This window comes from Uloborus diversus, chromosome 7 (assembly GCF_026930045.1).
Source record: "Uloborus diversus isolate 005 chromosome 7, Udiv.v.3.1, whole genome shotgun sequence".
In the NCBI taxonomy this organism is placed as follows: domain Eukaryota; kingdom Metazoa; phylum Arthropoda; class Arachnida; order Araneae; family Uloboridae; genus Uloborus; species Uloborus diversus.
The window spans coordinates 64,193,763-64,217,404 of record NC_072737.1 but is presented as its reverse complement, the minus strand read 5'-3'; positions in this window follow the sequence as shown (position 1 = coordinate 64,217,404).

Genomic DNA, 23,642 nt, shown 5'->3' with positions numbered 1-23,642 from the left:
ATTAAAAAAAAAAATCCCTAGACTACATTTTAAGGCTTCTGAGAGAGTAGCATTTTAAACCCGCTTAACATTACGTTTGTTAATAGTATGTAAGTACACTTTTCAACAGTTTAATTATGCCTGGAATAACTAAACTTTTGTCGGAACTCAAAAAAATCGTTTTGTTTTTATCTTAGGTAAACTGATTCAAAAAGGTGTGACACACTTTTTGAATGATATAAAATTATCCTAAAAATCATTAAAGTATATTTTTTTAAAGAATTTCAGACACTTAATTTGAGACATTTTAATGAGGCGTATATAATTTCCTCACAAGAAGGATCACATATTAACTTATTTGCAAAAGAAAACTTAATAATAACAATAACGCATATATTTGTATTTAAACTTAAATAATGTGACCAATTTAAACTTTAAAAAATATTTCTAACGGAAAATACGATTTACTAAGAATTTAAGCCTGATATCAAATATGTTTACATCCATTTCGTGCATTTCTTATCAAGTATTGAGATTTAGATTCCGTGATTTTGAAACTTACTCATGGCAGTTTTCAATTTCTGCTATAAAGATAGGTAATGTTGAGAACATTTTATTTACATTTGATGCAAAATATATCTGGTTAAAATATGTTTTAAAAATTCAAAAAAAAATAAAAAAAAATAAAATAAAATGAACACATGTTTTTCCTATCTGATTTTGGTGGAGACTTTGCGTTGAAGTACCCAGGTGTAATTCTAAGGAGTAATAACGTATCAAATGCGTAAGAATGTAATAAAGCTTTCAGTACCAAAACTAGCTCAGTGTATGAATTTTCAAGAGTTTGTTTTTTATTCTTTATTTCGCTACTTCTTCGTCTGCAGTATGATGCTACAAAGCGAATTGAAACGAATGCCTCTCAAACAGAGCTGAAGCCGCAGTCAAAAATCCACATTTCAAAGCAAATTGAACCAATAAATAATTATAGCCACTGTAAAAGCACATGGTTTACATCAGGTTCATTTTTTTCTTTAATAAATAAATTGCTGAATGATATCATATTTTTGATTGTGCAGGATAGTACACGGTATAAAAGTTAGAAACCCATATGAATGAACTGAGGTCGATCAACTTAAAAACCAGCTCAATCTCAGTTATTTTTATCAGTTAACAATTACTCTATATTTCTAATTTCAAAAAAAAAAAAAAAAAAAACTAACAAGTTGAACACCAAATGATTTTTAGATGGAAAACAAGGAAAGAAAAATCTTTTTGGAAAAAGTAAATGGGCAGAGCGATAAAAATAAGCTTTGTCTCTCCTGTAATTTCGTTTTTAAATGTAATGTATGGCTTTGGTAGCGTATGGGTTAATGTTTGGCTTCACATTTTATTTTGCGTTCTTTCTTCTTGGACAAATAATTAACAACTAATAATTGTTAATAACAAAGAGAAAATCGCATCCTTTTCATGCTTTAAAAATTAAATAAGTATAGTATTTTTCTTCAATGCATCTTTTAGGGTAGAACCAGTAGGAATGAGGCAACTGTATTTATGTGCCAAAGTAGTGCATGAAAAATTATTTGTAGCTCTTCCAGTCAGGAGCGTGCGCAGAAATTTTGGGACGCGTCAAAAATGACTTCAGGGGGCCCCCATCCATATTGTTTACCAGTATGTCTCTGCATATGTTTCATCCCTCATTTTAGAAATCATGGGCTCCCTTCAGGCTAGGGCCTAGGCCAACAGGTGCCCCACCCTCCCCAATGCACGCGCCTGCTTCCAGAAGATGTAACTGCTATAGACCTTTGCTGATACATATGATGAACGAGCTGGAAATTACATTTTGCTTTTTATTTCGGCCTATAAATGGATCTGTCCTATTCAACTAGGTTACCATCTAGTCTTTAAAAAAATGCAGCATAAACTGCTGCGCTCAATTTAGGTCATTTTATGCTACTGTTCGCTTTCCTCGATTTTTTAAACAACGTTACGGCTTCTTCTGCTTTAAAAAAATGTTTAAAAATCGAATTTTAACAGATAATATGACATATTTGGTTACTCAAATGAAAAACCAAATATGAATTCTTTAAATTTTCATGAGAGAAATATCATATAACTTTCCACATGCCTCTCACCACTCGCACACTATAAAATTCATTTCACACTACCACTTCTTTTCTCCATTTCTTAAATAACAGCAATCACATCAGCAAAGAACTCTTGGAAATGTCCGTCAGGAAGTGCCATAATAACCTCCTCCCCCTGTCACGAGTAGCCAGTTCTTCACTTTTATCAAACATTGAGCTGAAATCGTTTCATCTAATAGCTGAGTCACACCTCACAGGTTTATGATATCTACCAACGCAATGGCTTTGTCCCCATCCTTTCAGTTACCAAATGGAAACCGCTGAGGGCCTTATTTCACCACAAGATGGTTCTGGTCATGACACTCTTTCATAATTTCACAGATATGAGCGTCATCATGAGCGACTGTTCTGAAGTGGGAAGGTATTAAAGACATTTCCTTGGATATTCAAGTCATGTTGGGACTTTTCAATGGAGCCCTGTTCTGAGGGAACAAATGTACTTTGGTGACGACACTTGTTACTTTCTTTTGTTTCAAAATTACAAGGTAAAATCAGTAAGTTAGTCTATTTTCAGGTTATTTAATTTTAAAAACAACCATTCATTTTAAATTAAGTAAAAGATTCGTATCTTATAGCTTACAATCATTGAGTGATGTCTTCATGCTTGTTCAGCTTTAACTTTATTCCATTCAGATTCTGATACATTTCGTTCATTTTAAAGATGGTAAGATATTACGTTCAAATAGAGCCATGTTAGATGACAAAATAATAAAAAGGCTTATCAATAATCCAAGTATTTTTCTTAGTCAGCCTTCTACATCATCACATCGGACTATCCCAAATGAGACCATTTGAAAAAGTAGGACCAAAGCTTAGGAACCAGGAAAGGAAAAAAAAAAGAGGATGCTCATAATCCTAACTGATACTCTGATTAAAAAAATCCTCAGACAAGAGCAGTTAGAACCTACAAAGAAAAGAAACAAAATGGACAGAACAAAACAAAAAGGAGAAATTACTTTAAAAATTTACAAGTTTCTGTTGAAGCAGAAATAGAAGATATCAAAGAAAAGAGTATGAAACCGAAACCTGCGACAGTGAAAAGTTAGTACACTCTGTAAAATAGAAATATTAAAAAGAAAAACTACCTTTTTTTTTAAAATACAGATAAAGCTAGACCAATATTTGGTGACCGGTGAGCGAGCGCAGCGAGCTCGTATCGCGAAGCGATCCGAAGGAACTGCGTAAGCAGTTCCGGGGGTTGGCGAGCGTTAGCGAGCAGGGGGCGATAGCCCCCTAGTTTCGTTTAAAACAGCATATGGGGCGAATAACATTCTAAGATAAGCGTACTAACCGAGAAACTAGAGTTAAGTTTAAAAGTACATAAGTTTATCGGTACCGCGTACAACATTAGTCTCACGTACTTACCTAATTGAATAAGTAAATAAATTAAAATTTAATTTTAGAAGTTTACACAAAATGCCAAACTAAATATAGTTAGAATAAAATAAGGAGCTAAGAAACTTAAACACGTACTTGTAAATGAGAAGTAATAATGGTAAGGTAAAAACTAGATAAATAAATAAATTTGTATATGTAAAAACTAAAAAAAATAGTTCAAACAGCAGCCATTTTTGAAAAATAAAAAATAAAAATAACAGCGTTGAATACGCTTTTGTCCTTCTGTTACTAATAAAGTGGTATAAATACTACACTATTAATTCATTTATACACTCGAGGGTGTTCTGATTTAAAATTTATCAGCATTTTACGAAATAAATTAAAAATTTCTTCGCAAACTTATATCTTGAAGTTTCTTACATGTTTGAGTTTCCTTCTGGTAAGGAAAAATATAGTGTGCACCACACCTTAAAAATAAAAGAACACTTTCAAATCATCTTTAAACTTGCGTATAATCGTACCCTTAAGTGATAAACATTACGGATGCTATTCAAAAAATTATTTCACCTTCTGCTTGATAATGATTCATTAGTAACAGTCTCACGCACTCACCTAATTGAATGATTCTTTATTTTTTCGTTGAAAGACTAATATACATGGATAGCTACAACGTAACAGGCGTATGCTTTCTATTCCGAATGTTGCACCTTAACACAAGTGCGGGAAAATTTAATTACATGGCACCTTAACGAGAGTGGGCGGTAAGGAATTAATATAACGCCCTCTCCCCGTTAATTATGGGTGATAATGAGACAGAGAAAGGTACATTTTTCTTCATTTCCAGTTTTTTAACGGACATCAGTTAGGCGATCAGCATTCGTAAGCGTGTTATAATTAATAGCTGATAGGACCTGTAAGCGAACTCTGAACTTGGCTCGGTTGTAAGTAATTCGTTTAGATTGGGAAGAGTTATGGAGGCAGTTTATTGTAGCAAGAGCTAATGGTATATGTTATACATTGATTATTCAAAAGTTGGAAGAAAAATGTACATTTAAGAAAAATGGACCAGAGTAACGGGAGAAATCTTGTATATAGAGTTCCGCTACCAAGCTTGTAACATGGCAGACCTTATACACTTTTTTTCCTATTTGTAAAAACCTAGCTTAGGGCAGGTAGATGACGGTGATATTAAAAACGTAAAACGGTGTCTATGAGAAAAAAAAAGCATGGAAGAGTCGCGAGTGGGGATAAGAGTGTCAACGTCACAGAAAATTTGAGTTTAACTCATACTGTAGATTCTAATGTATGACTATTTATACCTATATAACCACATATGACCATGCTCTCTCCACTAGAACGTACACCTGCATTAGTAAATGGTACGCAGTTAAAAATCGTCTAAATCTCGAAACTACGAAATGTGCACACGTAGAAGTGCATTGATGTTGTGAAAAAAAAATCGACGTAATTATTTTAAATAAAGAATTATAATTACATCTAAAGTTCCAGGCACGCAGTTAAAAATCGTCTAAATATCAGAGACACAAAATGTGCACACATAGTGCATTAATGTTGTGAAAAAAAAAACTTTTTGAGATAAGGATTTAGAAAAAGGAATTATAATTAAATCTAAAGTAGCTTTCTTAAAAGTATTATTTTTTTTATCCGAGCAAGGTTTTATAAACACCTTGTATAAAATAGTAATTGTTTGTTATGACCTTTTATGCACCCTTTGATATTATTACGAAGCCAACTAAACAGATTTTAATTTATGCATGCTAGGGCTTATATATACAGTGACTCCCAAAAGTGTTCGTACACTTTGAAATTTTTTAGTAAAACCAAAATAACGCAAAACTGAATTCGAATATGAAGTGCAATATTTTTGCTTATCATTCTTATGTCATTCTAAATGCAATCCAGTAGTTTTTTTTTTGTTCAAAACATTGACGGATCTCCTTTTTGAAATGGGTAAAAAAAAACGAAGAGACAGAGAAATTACACGCTACAAAAGTCATCGTACACTCAAATATTTTCGAATAAATTCATGATTAAAATTATCATATGCCGTTTTTTTAATATCTTTGCATTGTGTTGATCTTTAAAAGTAATTTGGCTTTAATTTTTCGCTTATTTATTCCTTAATATTGTGCTTATTAGTTTAAAATGGCTGGTATTCGTAAAAAACAACAAACACCATTTGAAATTTCAAATTTTTCCTCACAGTAGCGTAAAGTTGGTTTGAAATGTCTCTAAATTAGTTAATTTATTCCATTCTATAGTAAAGTGGTTGATAAAATGCTTTTAAGAAAAGAATCGGACCGAAAACAAGGTAAGAAGAGGTTAATCGGTAAAGTTGACAAAGCGTGATCGGAGATTTCAAGTTAAAAAAATTATGAAAAATTCACATTTGAGTGCTGTAAAAATTTCTGCAGAGTTAAATGAAAAATTTTACATTTAATTTTTACCTAAAATTGTTCGCCAAGTTCTCTGATTAGCAGAATTAAATGGGATCTCTTCCCGCAGAAATTTTCTTGGTCGTGCGAAAAACAGAAAGCTTACACTTTTCGTCGCAAAATCAATGATAAATAAGCTCAAAACATTTTAGAATTACGTCTTACTTAAAGAAAAAAATGAATTCAACATTTTTGGTTAAAATTTTGTATAATTATAAGTAGAAGAAAAAAATTATTAATTTAATCTTAAGAACTTAATTGGATCAGTTAATAAGGACGGTGGAGGTGTTCTAGTGTGAGGGTGCATATCAGCATCAGGACTTGATAGTTTGTAGTTTTTTGATGAAATAATGAATCATGCTGTTCATTTAAATATTTTAAAAACCAATTTTAAACTCTTAACCAGAAATTTGGTTATTGGAAGCAACTTTGTTTTTTTTATCAAAATAACGATAAGAATCACACGGTTTTCAACATTTGCGTCTAGTGCCTCGAAAATTGTCCTAAAGTTTAGAAAATACCCCCTCAATCTCCAGATTTGAACTTCATGTAACATATTTCGAGATATCTGGAGGCTAGATTACGAAAATACGGCTTTAAAACGAAAATAGAGTTAGAAACAGTAAGGCTCGAAGTGATGTTGAACACTTACTCAGAAATTATGCAAAAAAAAAAAAAAAAAATGAAATTTGTTCTCAGACGCTTAAAGTGTGTTGTTGATACTGCATGATATTCTACTAAATAATAACTTAATAAAAAGTTAGATTATTCAATAATATATGGACATTTTTTTAAAGTGTACGAAGACTTTTGTAAGATAAAATTTCTGGCACTTTTTGGTTTTTGATTTTTTAAAAATTAACTTTTGATATTTTTTAAAAACTTTTCATGTAGTTTTGTTAAAAAATGATCATAGATCTTATAATTAATTATCTATTTCGAAATATTAATTCTAACCAATGGATAGGGGCCTATTTTGTTGAAAGTCGTAGGTGTACGAACACTTTTGGGAGCCACTGTATATGCAAATGTATGAGGTTTATTAACAAACACAATTTAATCACTAAGTATTAATGTCAAATTTAGATGTTAACCGTAAAATACGTAAGATAATCATTGGTCAGCAACTTCATCAAAAAAGCAGTTTTACTAATAATTTTTATAAAGTACTGTAAAAAATGCATTCAAAGTTATTTCAGTACAAGGTTGCAAAATACTCAAAAACAACGACATCTTAAAGTAATATTTGGCTCCTATAAAATGAATTTTCTCATTTGTATAAGTTTAACTAAATTTTTTTACCAACTCAAAAAAAAAAAAAAAAACAAGAAAATTTTTTTAATCTAAGTTTCTACATTATCATTTTTTCTCATAATTTCCTCTAACTTTAGAGCTAAAACGTATGCATTACCAAACTAAAACTAAATGTCCAATCCAGGAAAGAAGAGAGAATTCTATCTCGTTTTCATCCATTTCAAAATGCAAGCCTTGGAAGTATTTCATATGTCTCCGAAGAGTAGAAGGGAGAGTGTATGGTAATGATTTTGTAAGAAATCCAGTGCTTGCGAACAGATGTTTGATCTGAGGACATGGGCCTTTATTGCATTTTGCCTTGGCATAGAACACCACGAGAACCGACTTGCATGAAGTTTCTTGGTTATTTCTTTCCCGATTCTGTTTTGCTGTTTTTATTTCGAGGGATGAGGTATAAATTGAATCTTGGATTTGAAAAAGTTGTTTTTTTGATCATATTTTTATATTTACTCATTTGTATTTTGATCACTGTGATTGATTTTCGGCTAAGACATTTTCAAAAAGTGCGTCTTAAATAATGTATCTATTTTGTATTAACCTAATTAAACTGATTAAAACTATAGGAAAAATATTTTTTGGTTGATGCATTTAAAATGTGCAAAACATTTAATCCCAAATGAATTCAGTTAAAATTTGAAAGAAATTTAAAAAAAAAAAGAAATAATGAAAAGTGAGTACGATTTATTCCAGAGTCAACGCAATAAAAAAGTAATATAAGTAACTAGACAATAGTGCTAATTAAAAAAGGAAAGTAAACATAATGTATTGCATCAAAGGTTTTTGAAAAAGAAAAATTAAATTCCTTTGGAAACATTGAGGCGGCAGAGCTTGGGAAGTTTTTTTTCTCCTGTTATTTAAAAAAAAAAAAAAAACGAATTTCTCTGTTTTGATACTTAACTTCTTAAAATGGAAGATCTGTGTTGAAGCAAATGTGCACAAAAATGTGAACTCAAAGTATTTGTGGTAAAGAAAGAACAGTAGATATAGTAAATGTAAAATATAATATTTTAAATCATTTTAATATTCAACAAAGTCTAAAAAAAGTCACAGACCAATTAAGATATTCTCCTATTCCTTAGTAGTTCACAATAAATTTCTTCCACATTAGCAACACATTAGCAATCAAACATGTAGATAAATAAATCATATCACTTTTTAAATTTTCCTCCTTTCCCCTCTGGTTTGACTCTATCTTTTGATGTTGATAACAAAGTAACTAGCGCATGGGTTAATTTTTTTTAGCAGGAATATTTTACTTAAATTTAATTTTTGCATTTATTTATTTATCTGTATTTATTTATCTGTACTTATTTATTTATCTATTTGCATGTATTTATTTATTTAATTTATTCATTCATTCATCTACTTTTATTGACTTATTTATTTTTTGTTCATTTAGCTTGCTTTCAGTAATTTTAGAACTTGTAACGATTATCACTCGGTATTGTAAGAGCTGAATAAAGAGATTCTCGGTGAAGTAAAACTGGCGGTAAAAGAAAAAAAATCGAGTTTGATATATCAAATTTGCTGATACCTAAATTTAATAACGCATCTGATACGAAATGTTAGTGACTCTTGAAGAATGCTACTACTGTTTTTCAGAGTAAAATTGCGAATGACTCGTTTAAACAAGAACTATTTTGAATGGTTTTTTTTTCTTTTGCAAAGAAAAAAAAAACAAAAAAAACAAAAAACCCCATAAACATGCTAAAATTATAGCAGCTTTGAATACGCTTTTGTTTTTCTGTTACTAATTAAGTGGTATAAATACTACACTATTTATTCATTTATATACTCAAGAGTTTCTTGATTAAAATTCATCTACATTTTCGAAATTAATTCAAAATTTATTCACGAACTTGATTTTGGTAAGCTCGACTATACTGTTATCCTAGGCAAGAAAAGAATATCATAAAAACTTAATTTTTAGATAATACGTTTAGTTTTGCAATGCTTTCTAGCGCACCCTTTTCGTAGTTCTTTGTTGATTCTAACAATTGACACATTTATTTATTTAATTATTTATTTATTTTTAGTTTCCTAAATATAATAAGTCTTAAGCTATAATATATCTCGTAAATTTAGAGAAAAAATACCAGATAAGCAATCAGATACGTCCTTCAAAATTCTCCTAGGAAGGAAAGGAATATCCTAAAAACTTAATTTTTAGATAATAGTTTTGCAATGTTTTCTGTCGCACCCTCTTTGTAGTTATTTTGTCGATTCTAGCAATTAGCACATTAATTAATTTACTTTTTATGATCCTAAACATAATACTTCTACAACAGTGTTGGGCATCAACTAAAAAAATCAACTAAATTTGTAATTGATTGATTAGTTGACTAAAGTAATCTGACTCCCATTTAGTTCAGACTAATATTTTAAAAATTTAATTCAATTGCAGACGAAGATTAACGTTAGTTTAAACTAACTCGTTAGTTGCTCAAAAAAACTAATTTAGTTCAGATTGATTTAGTTCAGATTAAATTAATCAGATTGAATTTAGTCAGACTAAAAGTAATCAGATTAAAAGTAATCAAATTGATTTGATTACTTTTTTAATTCAGATTAAATTCGTAAAATATAAATATCACATGAACAGAGGCACATTTGTGTTTCTACGTGTATATATATATTTAAGCAAGCATACACGAGTTAATGCGTGTACATACGACTACGTGCGGGTATATACGTATATAAACGTGTTATCCCGCGTATGTTCGTGTACGGAGGTATATTTGAAATTTTAAGTAAATATACATATTTATGTGTGCATACACCAGTAAATACGTGTATATACGAGTATGTACGTGTATATACGAGTATGTACGTGTATATAAGAGTATGTACGTGTACACATGAGAATATGCGTCTAGATACGTGTTACCCCGAGTATACTCGTGTAAAAAGGTACATTTGTATTTCTACGTCATATTCCAGCGTGCGTATACGAGAAAGTACGTGTATATACAAGTATGTTCGTGCACACACGAGAATATGCTTATAGATATGTGTTACCCCGAATATACTCGTGTAAAGAGGTACATTTCTATTTAAACGTGTATATACATATTTATGCAGGCATATACGAGAAAATACGTGTATATACGAGTAAGTACGTGCACACACGACAATAGGCTTATAGATACGTGTTTAACCCGAGTATACTCGTGTAAGATGGCACATTTGTATTTCTACGTGTATGTGCATATTTATGCGTTTATAAACGAGTAAATACGTGTATATGCGAGTATGTACGTGTACACACGATTATGCGTATAGATACGTGTCACCCCGAGTATACTCGTGTACAGAGGTAAATTTGCTTTTAATTGTGTATACACATATTTATGCGTGCACACAAGCGAAGATACGTGTATATACGTGTACACATGAGAATATGCGTATAGATATGTGTTACCCCGAGTATACTCGTGTAAAGAGGTACATTTGTATTTCTACGTTTATATACATATTTAAGCGTGCATATACGAGAAAGTACGTGTATATACAAGTATGTTCGAGTACACACGAGAATATGCATATAGATACGTGTTAACCCGAGTATACTCGTGCACAGAGGTGAATTCGTATTTAATCTAGTACATGCACTTTTATGCGTGCATATACGAGAAAAGACAAGTATATACGAGTATGTTCATGTACGCACGAGAATATACGTATAGATACGTGTTTAACCCGAGTATACTCGTGTACAGAGGTACATTTGTACTTGTACGTTAAAATACACATTTATGTGTGCATACAAGAGTTATACGTGTATATACGAGTAAGTACGTGTATATACGAGTATTTTTGTGCATATACGTGTATATACGTGTTGACTCGACGATATTCGTGTATACAGGAATTTTGTATTTCTACGTGTATATACCTACAAGTACGTGTGAACACAAGTAAATATGTGTATATACGATACATATTTGTAAACACGAGTTTATACGTATAAATACGTGCTATCCCGAGTATATTCGTGCACGGAGATTTGTTTAATTTCTAAGTGTATGTACAAATTTATTTGTGCATACACGAGTAAATACATGTATACACGAGTATATACGTGTACACAAAGGAATATACGTATGGATACGTGTTAATCCGAGTATACTCGTGAACAGAGGTAAATTTGTATTTAAACGTATATATACATATTTATGCATGAATATACGAGAAAATACGTGTATATTCGAGTAAGTTCGTGTACAAGCGAGAATAGATTTCTAGGTTCTTTTTTTAGCCCGAGTATACTCGTGTACAATGGTACATTTGTATTTTTATGTGAATATGCATATTTGTGCGTTTATACATAAATAAATGCGTGTATAATCGAGTATGTACGTGAACACACGAGAGAATATGTGTATAGATACTTGTTACCCCGAATATACTCGTGTACAGAGAAATTTGCTTTGTATATACATGTTTATGCGTGCATATAAGATAATACGAGTACGTACGTATTCACACGAGTATATGCGTATAGATAAATGTTACACCGAGTATACTCGTGTGTAGAGGTACATTTGTATTTAAGATTGCATATACATTTTTATGCGTGCATACATGAGAAAATACAAGTATATACGAGTATGTACGTGCACACACAAGAATATGCGTATAGATACGTGTTTAACCCGAGTATACTCGAGTACAGAGGTACATTTGTATTTTGGTTAAAATACATATTTATGCGTGCATACACGAGTTAGTACGTGTATATACGAGTAAGTACGTGTATATACGAGTAAGTACGTGTATATACGAGTCTGTACGTGTATATACGGAGCTGTACGTGTTAACCTGAGTATATTCGTGTCTACAGGAATGTTGTATCTCTACGTGCAAACAGAAGTAAATACGTGTATATACGAGTTCGTAAGTGTAAACACGAAATGTTACGTATAAATACGTATTTCCCGAGTCTATTAGTGCACGGATTTATATTCAAACTTCTAAGTGTACACAATGTTTATCAGTACAGCGTTTACAGACTTTCAGGGCAGATAGAGTACAGATAGACGGGGGGAAACACATATAGCAATGCATGGTCGGAAACACTTTCCTGGCGCGGTAGTGACAACACCAATCACCAAAAAGACAAAACACAAATAAGAAAAGAGAACATGTTCAGAATCTTTAGTACAGCAAAAAACTAAGGAAAAAGAAAATTAAGGGGCCAACGATCATCATCAAAGAAGGTGTTCGAAATTACGACCCCGCCTGTAATATCGAAATTTAGCAAAAATACCGGGCGTGTCCCGGACTTCCTGGTGGAACAAAAACTACGTGTGCGCATGCACCGTCATCTGATGCTTCGGTTTACGTAGCAACATATGTTGTATGCAGCAGACAAATCTTACCAGTATTTTTGCTGCATTAAAAATAATAAACATGTTTTCTCCTCTTAATCGTGCCCTGTCTTACGCTTTTTGTCGTCACTATCGCGTCTAGGTGCACTGTATCTGCCCTGAAAGTATGTAAACGTTGTACTGATACATCCTGTATACTTATTTATGTGTGCAAACACGAGTAAATATTTGTATATACGAGTATGTTCGTGTACATACTAGAATTTGTGTATGGATACGTGTTAACCCGACTAAACTCGCGTACAAAGGTAAATTTGTATTTAAACGTTTATATACATATTTATGCATGCATATACGAGAAAATACGTGTACAAACGAGTAAGTGCGATTCCACGCGAGAAAAGACGTAAAGATACCTGTTTAATCTGAGTATACTCGTGTACAATGGTACATTTGTATTTCTACGCGTATATGCATATTTATGCATTTTTACACGAGTAAATACGTGTATATACGAGTGTGTACTTGTACACACGAGAATATGCGTATAGATACGTGTTACCCCAAGTGTACTCGTGTACAGAGGTAAATTAGCTTTTAAACGTGTATATATATTCATGCGTGCATATAAGAAAAAATACTTGTATTTTCGAGTATGTACGTGTACAGACGAGAATATGCGTATAGATACTTGTTTAAATCGAATATACTCGTGTACAGACGTACATTTGTATTTGTAAGTTAAAATACATATTTATGATGCATACACGAGTTAATGCGTGCATATACGAGTAAGTACGTGTATATACGAGTATGTGCGTGTATACACGTATGTAAACGTGTTAATCCGAGTATATACGTTTACACACTAAATTTGTATTTGTCACGTGTATGTACATCAAAGTACGTGCAAACACAAGTAAATACGTGTCTATACGAGTATAGAAGTGTAACTTGTTATCCCGAGTATATTGGTGTACATATGTATATTTTTATGCCCAAGTGTATGTCAATTGCAGATACAAAAAGGGGTCATGAAGGTCAGGACCCGCTCCCCCCCCCCCCCCCCACACACACCGCGGGGAAAAGTTTGAACGTTTGCTTGAAAAATACAAAAAAATATTGAAACCATGAGAAAATGTAATGATCTTTTTGATTTTTTTGGGGGGGGGGGGTGGTATTACAGTAGAACCTCGATAATTTGAATTAATTGGAATCCGACCCAATCCGGAATATCGAAAATCCGGAGAATGAAAAAAACAATACAAAATAAAACATACTCACTGAAAATCACCTTAAAAGGAAACACATAGAGTTACAAATAAACAGTAAACATGTTTACTTTGTTATTACAAAGTCTGTAATCTTCTCCTGTGACAGTTCATTTTTTTCCCTATCGAGTAAAACAAATTGATTCAAAAGTTGCATTGCGAAGAAAAGGGAACTCAATCAACGACATAACACGGTCTTGCCCGTGAGAGGGTTAAATAAATAATTATTATGGAATTTTGACGATCGCTCTTTAAATGTAAAGGGAAATCGGTCAAATCGATCGAGCCGGATTATCCGGTGATCCAGACCAACGGGGTCCGTGGCGCCGACTTCAAATTTGTAAGGTTTGTTTTTGAAAAAATTTCGTGTTTTAATAGGTTTTTTGAAGGTGAGGGAGCCCCCCAGAATATGAGGGACTTTCTTATTTAAGGAGGGGTATCCCCTTACGTAAGTTACTCAGAAACAGACCATGCATCAGCCATCTGGATTAAAAAAAATCAAACATTTTATTCCAATAAAACCAGAAGCAGTGTGGTCTACGGGGGGGGGGGGGAGCGTGGTCAGTGGATAGGTTGGTTCAACGCTTGTTTTTGAAAAAAAATTGTACTTATGTTTTTTTGGGGGGAGCCCCCTTCCCCCGTAATTTGAGGGGGGTTCAATCTAAGGGGGGGTATCCCCTTAAGTAAGTTACTTTGAAACAGAACAAGCATCGGCCATCTGGATAAAAAAATTCAAGCATTTTATTCGAATAAGATCAGAAGTGGTGTGGCCTACAGGGGGAGGGGGATTAGTGGGGCGGGTGGCACAGAATTCAAAATTTTAAGGTTTGTTTTTGGAAAATTTTCGCGTTTTTAACCACCCCTCATAATTTGAGTGGAGTGAATTTCTTTTTGAGAGGGGGGCATCCCCTCATATAAGTAACTGCAATAGGGAATAGGCATCGGCTATCTGGATATGAAAAAAATCAAGCCTTTATTCCAGTACTAGTGGTACCCGCACGGCTTTGCCCGTAATAGAAAATTAAAAGGTCTTTTGTTCCGCCTGTATATTTACAAATAATGTATGGTGAATTTTATCGCCAATTGGCTTATGCCCATGTTATGGTTCCACGTTATGGTAATCTCGTCCATCTTATGAAAATTTTGTTCCTAAAATCGGAATAGAAAAATAACCACATCGAATTTTCGAAAAATCGCTTCGAGGTGCACACCCCCAATGTACAAACTAACTTTGCCAAATTTCATGAAAATCGGCCGAACAGTCTAAGCGCTATGCGCGTCACAGAGATCCAGACATCCTCCAGACAGAGAGACTTTCAGCTTTATTATTAGTAAAGATTATGTGAAAAAGGGCTTAAAATTTTAATAAAAAATCAATAAAATCGAATTTTCGAAAAATCGCTTCGAGGTGCACACCCCCATGCTTCAAACTAATTGTGTGTCAAATTTCATGAAAATCTGCTGAACGGTCTAGGCGCTATGCGCGTCACAGAGATCCAAACATCCATACAGAGAGACTTTCAGGTTTGTTATTTAAAAAGAAAAGAAAAGGAGAAAGATAAAGAAGTAAAGAAAAGAAAGATAATTTTCAGAACAAAGTCTTTCCCATTTTATTAAATTTCTGTGAAAAATGGGCTTAAAATTGGAATAGAAAAAGAACAAAATCGAATTTTCGAAAAATCGCTTCGAGTTGCACACCACTATGCAACAAACTAACTTTGTGCCAAATTTCATGAAAATCGGCCGAACGGTCTAGGCGCTATGCGCGTTACAGAGATCCAGACATCCAGACATCCTCCGGACAGAGAGAATTTCAGCTTTATTATTAGTAAAGATTATGTGAAAAAGGCCTTAAAATTTTAATAGAAAATTCATAAAATTGAATTTTCAAAAAATCGCTTCGAGGTGCACACCCCCATGCTACAAACTAACTTTGCGCCAAATTTCATGAAAATCGGCTGAACGGTCTAGGCGCTATGCGCGTCACAGAGATCCAGACATCCTACAGACATCCTCCCGACAGAGAGACTTTCAGCTTTATTATTAGTAAAGATAAAGAAGATAAAGTTAAGGAAGACCAAAAGCAATATTGTGTACCAAATGGGGGGGGGGGGTAGTGTGGGTCATGTCGCAAACTGCGTCACTCCAAAGGGGGTGTTTGTAAATATTATTGATTTTTTAAGGTCTTAAATCGGTAAGGGGGGCAGCCCCCAACGCCCAATGTCCCCCCCGTAACACATTAGGAGCTACTTAATATTCATTGGGGGGGGGGAGAAGAGAAAGGAACCCCTTAAAGAATTCAAACGCAATCTGTAGTTTTAACAGTCTAGATATTTTTCAATCTGATTAGATTTAGTATAAATTTTAATCTGACGAAATTTAATCTGATTAAATTCAATCTGATTAATTTAATCTGAACTAAATCAATCTGAACTAACGTTAATATTAACTGCAATTGAATTAAATTTTTAAAATATTAGTCTGAACTAAATGGAAGTCAGATTACTTTAGTCGATAGAGGATTTAGTTGATTAATGCCCAACACTGTTCTACAAGTATAATGAACTCGTAAACGTAGAGAAAAAATACCAGATAAGCAATCAGACAAGCCCTTCATAGTGAAAAGAGACGTATACTTGAATAATATTCAAAAATCCTTTGAGTTCTCAATACCTACGGTGAAACTGTAAGTAGACTTTTTTTCTTTTAGAACTTGAACTTTGAGTCCGTGAAAAACGCATATTGATCTGATCTCAGTTTTCAATCAAAACCTGCCTACGATTTGGGAGAAGCCCAACCCCTTTGAAAAAAGTGATCTGAAGCCCAGCACGCTAGATTATAATCTGAATAACACTGAATATCTCAAACTTCGGAAAAATCTATATAAAAAAAAATAATCTCCCATCTTCAACGGAAAGTTATATTGAACTTGAATAGGACTACGCGGCACAGAAATGCCACGGCTTCCTTCTTTAAGCAGAAGGCATAGACGATTTTTTTCCTCTCAGTAAGGGAAATTCTAGACATTTGGGGTTCAAAATATTATGAAAATGGAGAGAGGAACTGAGATCAACGGATGGGGAGCAAGGGTTACATCCGTGTCTTAAAAATATTTCCGCAACAACATATTTTTTATGTGCTGTTTTTTTTCTATTAAAACTGTTTTCCGATTTTGGGGTAGGGAGAGGAATAAATTTAGAGCAAAAGAAGAAGGTAAAATTTTTCACTAAAACTCTCTTGTTGTCGCAATTAATTTTATTGCAAATGCGGTAAATTTCATGAAATTTACCTCATGTAAAAGCCAAGAAAAAGAAAATATTTGTAAGAAATTAGTATTGTAAGTTGCAGGTAATTTAAAATCAATTATGCAAATTACAGGTCCATTTCTGCATAAGCCAGAAAGCACTACACTAGCTCTAAATCCATATAATTGATATTTAATTTCTTCAAATGTAATATTAGCCTTCAGCATGTCATATCTATACATTGTATCCTACATTGGCACAAAAAGCTAAGCGGTATATTTCATGTTTATATAAAATATAGTTTTTTTCCTTGGGAGTTAGGAAGAGGTGAAATGTTCTACGATAATGTCAACCTCTTTCTCTGTATATTGAAAGTTTTGGTTGTGCTATTAGTTTGAAAAAAAAAAAAAAATATGTAGCATTTTCCGACACTAAATATGCCTAATTCTAGCTTAAATTTTATTTTCTCCTTGTTGGCGACCACTTTGTGCACAGTCCTTAGAACCCTTAAAATAGAAGCATACAAGACGAAACAGAAGAGAATCATAATATAGAGCATATGAAAATAGTAACTAGTTCAGCCAGAGAGCGATATACGGTGTGCCGTACTGATAAGCAAAATAATGGATCAAGGGGGACTTTTATTAAATCTTAACTCCACTGATAAAAGACACGGATCCAAGATTTCCCCTCAACTTACCATCTTCCGTCCCTCGTAAAGTAGCGCTTCTATGTCCCAGACAGGAAATACTTCCCTGATTTATTTAGCGCTTTAGGTCCCGGATTACTGTATCATGGAGTTGTTGAGTAAAGTCCTAGCTATTTGAAGGAGCAGGAAAAAATAGTTAATAATTAACTACACGTTTTTTAGCCTACTTTTTCACCCTATGAGAAGAAAAGCATGAAGGAAGGTCTTGATGTATTGTAAAATCATCGCTGAAATGAGAAAGGAAAATTAATAGGAGAAATCGAGGGAAAAAAATGACTGTAGGGTTTCAAAAAGAAAGTACTTTCTATCTAATCTTTTAATAACTTTTGTTGTTATTGTCCCACTTGATGTATATAAGCGTATTTGAACGATAAATCTTGGTCAGGACCTCACATTCCTTCATTGAACTTGTTTACACTTTTTTTTCTTCAAATTTTGGGCAGTTCAAAAACACTTAACAATAGTGCAATTGAAAAACAAAACGGCACATACAAATCCTAACGAAAGAGGTGAATTTATTTTGAGCAAACTAAAACTAATTCATTAAAAAATACTCTAATTTTTTTCTTTTTGCTCTTTTTTTTATTTAGCTATTTCAAGCGTAGTTCTGTGATTAGTACCTCCGTAGCCTTCACAATGCTGCCAGGATAGGTTTTCCCCAAACATAATTGAAGCATTTTAATGTAAAAACACACACACACACACAATGAATTAAAAAAACAATAATATACCGAAAATTTGAGTCAGCTATATCAATTCTGAGCTTGTTCTTACTCTTCCTTCTCAAATGGGGGGGGGGAGGGGATATTATAACTCAAAATGCAGTTTCTCGTAGACTGCATTCTGCGGTTTGTTTAATTTAAAAGTTTTTTTTTTGTTTAAAAACATATGCGATGTTTTGACATATGTGCTTAATTTATTTTCCAGTCTTTTTTTTAAGTTTAAAATATTTAAAAAAGTTAGAAAGCTCCTTGAAAAGGAGCGCTTCTAATTTTTCGTTTAACAAATTTTAGAGGCATTTGAAAAAATCATGATTTTCAATAATTTTTTACGTAAAGACAGACATGAAAATTCAAATTTTTTTTCGCAGCAAACTTTTAATTTAAACTTTAAATCAAAAAAAGTCCAAGACTATGCAATTGCACCCCTAGTTGAATTGACATGGATTCTTCCCCAATGAATTGCTTGATAACACAGCACTTCTTATTTTAAAATGTCGCTATTATGTAGTAAATCAATAGTGTTTCGTAAATGATGCATTGTGTAAGAAGTGAATAGAAAGAACTTGGAAACATTGGACAAATATAGAATAATAAATGCATAATAAAGAAATTGATGAGAAACACATCTCTCTAAATCCAGTGTTATTGCAGCCGTCGTTACTAAAGCAACAGTAAAGAGAAACAAACACTTCCATTGAATTGAACAAAACTGGTCAATTGCACACAACAAAACTGTTTTGATGTCATAAACCTTTTCATAGAAAATATCAAGATCAGGTATGGATCTCATGCGATACATTATGCATGGTAAAAATTACCGAGACATATGGTAGGGTTTCTGTTATAAATTAAGCGGAATATTTAATTTTAGCCTCAGTATAAGAAGAATCAAACTCAACTGTTTGATAGCTTTGGAAAGTATACATTCTTTTGAAAGTTTTGATGAAATTCTTGTAGTCTTTATTCTGGCAGTGACGTGACAATAGCATTTAAATAAAAAGAAAGAAAATAAGGAAAAAATAACTTGAATTCTTTATCGATTAACTCAAAAAGAATGATTCTTTACTTACTTTAAATACTCACATTTAAAAAAAAATAAACCATTTAAATTGCGAACTCATAAAAAATGTCCGTAAATAATGTTTTTCCAGGAAATCATTTTTTCTCTGCAAAAAAAATTGTCTGGAAAAAAATAGAAAAAAATGAATAAAATAAAATAAAATAAACAAATAAAGTAAAAAAAATAAATAAATGAATAACCGATATGAAAATAAAACGAATATAAAGGATGAGTAGGATGACAGTTGATTTATGTATGGTATGCAAAAAATAAATAAACATTTAAATCAGTGGATCACGTGACTCACTACTCACCAATCCGAAAAACAAAACAATGAAAAACACTCAAGACATAGCAAAATGTCACTGAGCAACCTTGGTTTGCTCAACACTGCAATTTAAAATTATCTTATAAGTTAATGGGCGAATAAAGCCCCTTCATTATTAGTTCTTTTCTTAGTTTTTGTTCAACTTTTATGATAATCAAAACAGAAGTAAAATAGCATGTTACTTTCTCAAAAACGCAATCATGTAAAATTCTTGAGCATTTATTTTTGTTTTTCTAATTAAACTAAAAATCATAAAAACTACTTCTGTAGCAAAAAAGATACACAACTTATACATGGATTCTGTTTCTGGTTTTGGAGGAAGGGCATTTATTATATATTTGATCGCTTAAGGGGAGAGGGGTCATGCCCCCATGTTCTTCCTCTGGATCCGCGCCTGGCACTTCTTTAAAATATACAAATAATGTGTTAACTATGTTTCAATCACCATTTATCTCTACATAGTATAAAATGAAGTCCCCAAAAAGCGTCTGTGTGTTTGAACTCGCAAAACTCGAGAACTAACCTGCCGATTTCGATGAAATTTTCAGTTTGTTTCTTTAAGTCTTGAAAAGGTTTGCAGACCAGTCCCAAAAAAATTCGATGAATAGTTCTTTTTTTATTCCAATTTAGGTCCAATTTTCTCATAAATTCTTGATTATGGGGAAGAAAAATCACCTGCACATATTAATATTATGTATCGTTGGAAAGAGTATAACTTTCCGCTTTCTACGCAATTTGTTTCAATGATCTAACTTAATTACGACAGGAGTTATTTGCATTTTTTAGTTCGAATTTGTTTAGGCTTAGCTGAAATTTAGGTACTACTTTCTTCGTTAAATCTATCAGTAAAAAGTGAATGGATTGTCCTACAGTTTTCTTTTTCACAAAACTGAAAAAAGCGGCTTTTTTTACTCCAGATATAATTCGACCTATGGTCGAAAGTTTAACCCTCTAGCTCCATTAGAAAAAAAAGTTACAAGCGAATTAAATGAAGTTCAAAAACCTGTTTAAAGTTTTTAACCATTTTATTTTCCGTTTCCACGGTAACGCTTTTTGAATCCATTGTCTATTTCCATCTTTCTCATTTTCAATTCTTAAACTTATTTTATTTTGTGTTTCCATGGTTACGTTTTTTAAATCCATCTTTCTCATTTTATTTTAATTTCATAAAAGTATTTTAATATCTACCGTCATTGTTTGGAGGGGAAATTTTGCATGATGTTTTTTTTTCTTTCATTTAAGCCTGGTTACTGAATATACTTCACTTGACATAATGGTTATTTTCAACGTAGCCCGGGCAAAGCCGGGCAACGCAGCTAGTAGTATCTACACCAGTATTGTTATTTATTATGATAAACTGATCCTAATAGATATTTTTATATCCCTATATCACCCCTCCCTTTGATGAGAGTTTTCTGTTTTACCGCTATATAAATCGATCAATCATGCACTAATACTCATAGTCTTCAAAAATAGCAATAGAACCTGCCTCATATTACAAAATAGGACATTAAAAGAGTACGGACAATTAAGCTAGATGTATATAGAGCACCTACGGAGCCATATCTCATAGGTTAGCATCGCACAAAAGAATAAGTTCCATCTGTTCCAGAAAGGGTTCCCTCTCGCCTCGCTCATCAGCTAAGTGCAAACACCGCATAACAGTTAGAACATGCTTCATTAAGAAATCCACTATGGAGCCACCTTCCCAGTTGTGATTTCGTTCATTCATCACATGGGGATGCCCTGATTGGTCCAATATCCCACGTTTTTGTTTCCCTGAAGCCCAGATACCATTTAGCGGGTCCTCGTCTCTCTTTCCCAGAGTGTGGTGGGGGGGGGGGGGGGCGGAATCATCTTTGAGATTTCTCTGGGGTTCGATAATTTGATAACAAGTCTGGGATCTCTATTTCACGCTGCCTAGTACATGGGAGTAGATTTCGTGTTGGTTTTGAGAGAGGGGGAAAGGGGTCTGGGAGGATCTTCAATATGTTTTTTTAACATTTTTTCCCATTTTTTTTTTCTTCTTCTGTGAGGTATCAATGGTTTTAAACACTACAAGAAGTGTTAAACCAAGAGACTTGATCACGTTAAAATATTCGAAAGTTTGGTTACGAACATTCATTAATATATGTTGAACTGTTGCAAACTCTATTGTAATTTTCATAGAATAGCAGTATACAACAGAAAATTCCACCACATATAGCATACGAGCGTTTCGGATTTATATAGAATATTTTATCATTGTAAAAAGAATGTAAATTTCGGATAAACAGTCTGACCACCTACGAGATGGAAATGCTAACGTCCGGTTTACAGACGGAAATGCATGCATTTATTATCTATTAGTTTTTAAGGATGCCAGTTTTTATAGACGTAGGTAAGTCTCTGAATCAAACACAGTCACATTAAATGAACGGAACACGATCATAAATTTGTTACTCTCCCTCCTTATTGAGACAGTCTCGTCTTAACTGGACTTTTGCCAACTCTACAGCAACCGTGACCAGACAGTAAGTACGTAATTTTATCAGTAGCGTAAAAAAGTTATTTCATAACACATACATACATACGTGTATACATATACGCAATAGCAGATAAAAAACTTCAGAATTCGTTAAAATAAGTAAGTGCTTACATACTATGCTTACATAGTGTAAGTGCTTACATACTAAGCTTACATACTATAATAAGTAAGTGTTTACTTCACCTTGTGTGTTCACCACGTTTCACGTTTATGTAGGGATCCCATCGCACTTTAAAATAGCTATTTGTAACATTTTTGAGCACAATCGCGATTTATTTGTGGTGATTTTCATGTTGCACTCATACAGTCTCTTTGACTGTACAAATGTATATGTGTCTTCCTTTATCTCTGTATTGTACACGTCTGTTGTGTGCTACTAATCTTAGAGAGAATATATTGCTATTTAAAGAAAGAAATATTTCAGGTACCTTTACACATTGCATATTTAGATTGCACGTTTTGAGGACTATCCGCTTTGTTACTGTTAGGAAACTACAGTATGCTGAGTACACTTTATGCCTGTGAGGTCTATAAGTCTATTTTGCTGTTAATTTTTTAGGACTTTAGACAAATGAAAAGAATTATTCTCGCATCTTGGGTTTCATATCGATTTTTTTAAAAATTATCATTAAAAAAAAACTTTGATAAATTCTGTAGCTCAGAATAATGTAAGTTGCACAATCATTACAGGAGAGAAGAAAAACGTTTGTCGGGCGCATGCAAATGACGGGAAGCGATCTCTTTTAACACAGGTAAATAATTACAATGTTCTTTTTTAAATTATGTTCCCATGCATCTATGCGGAGTACGATTCTACATACAATGCACAAATAGTAGGAAAATCGCAATTTCTGGGTCACTCTTTCTTTGAGGTACAGAATTCCTTCGAAAATATATTTATATTGGAAACAAAAGTAATTAGATTTAATGGATTTTATTTATTGAGTTTCGAATAAACCAATAGCTTTCAACACAGTTCATTTCTACTTTTCATTTCCGAAGGCTACCCATCTTGTTTTTAAAGTAGGTACAAATGATTCAACTTTTTAGAATGATGTGACCATTAAGGAATAAAAAAGAATTCATATCTTGTTCTATTTCCATTGACAAATAACATGCAGCACCATTACTCCATTTACTAATAATTACTTTGTTCGATAAAGGGGTTTCCTGTGACACCGAAACAATTGTAGTGAAGTATATGCTGCAATTTTTGGAG